Source organism: Cyprinodon variegatus, unplaced genomic scaffold (genome assembly GCF_000732505.1).
Source record: "Cyprinodon variegatus isolate N-32 unplaced genomic scaffold, C_variegatus-1.0 Scaffold1768, whole genome shotgun sequence".
Taxonomy (NCBI): domain Eukaryota; kingdom Metazoa; phylum Chordata; class Actinopteri; order Cyprinodontiformes; family Cyprinodontidae; genus Cyprinodon; species Cyprinodon variegatus.
The window spans coordinates 82,728-87,423 of NW_015152221.1; positions in this window are offsets into that span (position 1 = coordinate 82,728).

Below are 4,696 nucleotides of genomic sequence, written 5' to 3' on the forward strand. Positions count from 1 at the left end.
CCCCCCAAGAAAAAAAAGTTTACAAAGACATGAATTTCACTCATAAGTTGAAACTGCAGCTTGGTCCTAAACTCTCATGTGATTTCAGGACGAGTTTCAAAGGCAGCATGAGACTTCAGCAATGTAGAAATAAAGTACATAGATCTACATATTTTAGGAGCTTTATTCTAAAATCATGTTCACACTAAAGTAAAAACATTCCTGAGGGATTTTAGGAAAGACGGCTTCATCCAGATTTTTCACATATTTCATCTTTACACCGTGTGACTCTGTTTGTCAAATAAATGCAAACATATTTCTTCATAAAAGAGAAGTTTAGTTTTTATTTCTAGATTCTGAGAGGTTGGTTTCCCAGGCAGGCTCTGCTGGGATGGATTCTGGAACGCCGGCTGAGTTAGAGCGCCCCCTGCTGGTTCGCCATCAGGCTCCTCTTCTATCTGGAAAGTCAGAATAATTGTGGTTTAATTAACAGTCGGTGTTCAGGTGAGAGGGCGTCTTAAAGCAAATGATGAAAGTTCAGACAATAATTCCAGTCATTTCATTGACGGCAGTCAGCTGCAGCTGGAAAACATCTGGGAAAACAGGAAGGACTCACGTCTGGAGCAGAGCAGGGTGGACATGGTGGCGATGGGCAGGAGAGGAAGCACAATCCAGCGACTGATGCTCCAGATGAACGCGGCTGACGCTGCAGAGAATGTAAAAACACAGACGCCTTAACTTTCAGAAGCTTCTTTAATATTTTCTCAAACGTTACAGATGTGGAATCAGGAGAAGAGAATAAATCTATCAGTTTCTAGATATGATGTCATGAAGGCCAGAGTGAAGCTTGCAGACGCTCTGGTGATGGTCTGATGGATCTAAGGGGAAGATCTTTGGCCATGACCCCCATCACATCTGGAGGATGTTCCTGCTGCAGGGCTGGGGGGGCGGTGCTAAATAACCGGCATGATGAGGAAACGGTGAAGCAGCATCTCAAGACGTTAGCTTGGAGCTCAGACTTTGGTCACAACCGTAGAAGGTTGGAAGTCGAAGCTTCGCTCCTGGTGGAGTCGGTGTTTCTCAGGCGGAAGCGATCAAACCTTTGCAGCTCCGCCCCCACAGAGCGCTGAAACCGTTAACTTGGTCCTTCAGCCGCCGCCTCACCAGCGTCTGACTGCAATGGCGTAACAACATAACATTATCTGGGTGGGCCCCATATGACACCCCAATCTAGGCTCTGGATTTCCCATAATTCCAAGTCGTAGTGTAAAAAATAAAATACTCAAATACTCGTTCTTTTAAGATTGCAGTTTGAAACATGAACCGTCTAATGAACTAAACACAGTTATTAACAGAGTAATTAGAAGTCCCGCTGTCGGCTTTGCTGTTGGTGTTTAAACGGCTCACTATCGTGTCAGTGATGGGGCCCCTAATAGGTCGGGGGCCCTGCAGTCTCTGCTTACTGATAGTTACGCCATCGCCAGCCTATAAAGGTTCTGTCGTGTGTCTTTAGATGTCGCTTTAGTGACGTCATGCTGCCATTTACACTATTAGTTCAGTTCAAATGTTCTGCAGCTTCTCCATGACTGAGGGGCCTTTTTAACCGTTCGTTTTATAATTACTCTCTAACAAGCTCTGACTTAACCAAGGTTTTGTTCCCATTTGATCAGCAAACTTGGCCCCGTCTAAATATGGATGATCTGCTAAACGTCATAATATTAAATATTGTTAAACACCTCAATCCATGTCAGGTTTATGTGCCTCGTTCAAATAATCCGTGGTTCATGGAGTACGGGAATCTTACGGTTGAGGCGTATTTGCCGGGATGAGATGGTAAACAGGAAATGCCCAGACGCTGTTATTGCTGTTAAAACCCAATTTATTCCAACTTTGCTTGTTTATCAAACAAAAACTGATACAAACAACCAGCTGTGGGTTGACAGCGTTTCCCAGCCAAGCGGTCAAAACCTTTTCTGGTGAAACCCACTCACACATCATTTCCTCTTTTATGCAGACTTTGTACATATTGGCTTCTACAACATTAAAAGCAAACAGTCACTGATCCACCCACTCTACCTCCTATGATAGAGGCTGCCTGGACTCCTGATGACGCTGCTGCCAAACCCTCAAGAGAAGCAAACCGTTTGGGAAGGAGCCGGTAGCTCTGTGCAGCGAAATCATTCAGACTCACCGCCAGATTCAGCTTATCCTGGCAGCGAAAGTCAAAGCCAGAGAGAGGAATGGTGCTCACACCCTTCCAGATCATGGTGAACATAATGGGCCTCCTTTCTCCTCTGAAAGGAAAATGTCCTGCTGTGATGGACTGTAGGCTTTAGAGGACCTCGTGGGTCAGCGGAAGACCTCGTGGGTCAGCGGAAGACCTGGTGGGTCAGAGGAAGACCTCGTGGGTCAGTGGAAGACCTGGTGGGTCAGCGGAGGACCAGTGGGGCAGCAGAAGACCAATAGAGGACCTCGTGGGGCAGCGGAGGACTTCCTGTTTCATATGGAAGAAGCCTTCAATAAACTATCTCCCCTCAAGCTTTCTGTCAACCTGGATATAGAGAACCTACAGGAGACGGATGAACATCTGACTCTGCTGCTCAAACATCTCATATGTAGGAAGCAGGCTTCGCGTCTGTTTAGATGCACCTCAGCTTTCTTTATTTTCATGTTGGATTTTTGGGTTTTGGTAAAGTCTTACAAGTATAATTTAGTATTTTGTTATGATAGGAGCTATTATCTTCTGCCAGGGAATGTGCGGCATACTAAGCTAAGATCACATTAATTTATTTGTTGTGTTTTTATTTGTTGTTTTTTAAAAGAGAAAATGTACAAGAAGTTACTTTGAGCAGGACTTTAAGTTGTAACTACACCTACACACCACAAGATGGCAGATTACTGCAGGAGGCAGTGTGTGGTCAAATGCTGCATGGCAGACGAGATGCACTGTGACTCTCCCGTGTTTTAGGGGAGGCGTGTTGGGGTTAGGTTAGGCTTAACCAGCCAGTGGTTGATTCATTAAATGTAATGACCTCTGACACTACGGAGCTGTTCCAGGCCGTCCCAACGCCTCTCCTAAAACGCTTTCATTAACCTATTTTAATAGCTTGCTGCTTTCGATCTGGACGTTTCCAAACCTACTGCTAGTTTTTATGTCATCTCTAGTTTTCTATTACGGTTTAAATCAAATATCAAACAAGCAGCATTTATTTCTCACAACTTATAAGAAAAAATACTCCGAAAATGCTGTAAAAGTGTTGATTCTCTGGTGGGTTTAAACTAAGACTAAAGGCATTTTTTTAGTTTCCTTTGACTGTTTGTTAATTTCTCTACATCATCAGATGTAGTTTGTTTCTCCTCGTGTGCTTAGATTCAGGTCTACTACCTGTTAAAAAACTGTCTTCCATCCACTGCTAAGCTTCAGTTTTACTCACTGTGGTGAAAATAGCCTTCAGCCAGCTTGATGATGGTGTCATTTCTTCCCAACAGGCCACACCAGTAAACTCCTTCTCTAGTGGTCGGCTGCAGCAGCTCCACAGAGAAGGACAGTGTGTCCTGGGTCACCCTCAGGTTGCCTCCATCAGCTGACAGGGAGGTGGGCCTGAAGGCGAGGCCCGAGCAGCAGTCTGCAGAAGTCCGCCTGCAGAGGACCCTGAGCAGGTCCTGCTGCTTTGCTTCGTAGGGACAGGAGAGCCTCTGCCAAAACACTGCGTCACCTGATCACAGACAGAAAACTCCTCTGAAATCATTTGAAAACATTCCACTGAAAAGAAAGAAAATGATCCGGAGAACAAATGATTTCTATAAAATTAAAGGAGTTTGTAAGCGGCTGAAGCTGTTTTCTCTAAATAAGATAAATAACAGTAAAGATGCTGAAAGTTCTATTGTTAGATCAGCAGAAACTCTTCAGGTATGAGTTTGACACTCACCCATTTCCAAAACAAGCACCAGAATTAAGAGACGCATTTTCTGTTGTCTTGCACGTAGACCAGTTGAAATAGAAAGGCAACGTTTGGCGGAAGAGAAGCTTTAAATAAGGTGAGCAAGCTACAGGAAATGTCTAACCACACGGAGCTATTTATAAAGGATGTTTTAGTTTAGGGGGAAGGTTAGCTTCAGGGCCTTATGAAATGAAACGACTGGGACTTTAAATGACCTCCTGGTGGTGGAGAACCAGAACCATAGCCTCAGACTGGGAGGAGACCATTGTTCTTCAGGCTGCTTCTCATTCTGCTGTGACCCGCCCCACGTCCTGCTGTAGGTCCAGATATGATGGAGCCAGAAGAACAACGTCTTCCACAAAACGCATGGACTAGATCCACTGGTCCCCGAACTAGACCCCCTCTGGCCTTTGGCAGCACCTAGAAATCTAAACTCCTTCTTCGCTTGTACAGTGACCAGATGGGCCCTAGGCCCCCCAAAGGGCAACAAGGGACACAATTGAATGCCTTCTCCAGGTCCACAAAACACCTGTGGACTGATTGGACAAACTCTCAAGAACGAAAATTCTTCAAGTCATGCTGACTTAGACTGAGACAACTTTTAATGTCATTCTGTATAAAACAGAGTGTAAACAGAAGGACATTTAATTTAGTACAACTTTCAGAACATTTCCATTCCATAAAGAAAAAACATGGAGCAAATAAAAGTCATCCTCTGCAGGAAGTCCAAGCGCTTCTGGGCCCTTTGGACCAGTGAGGTGGTGTTTCCAGTCCAG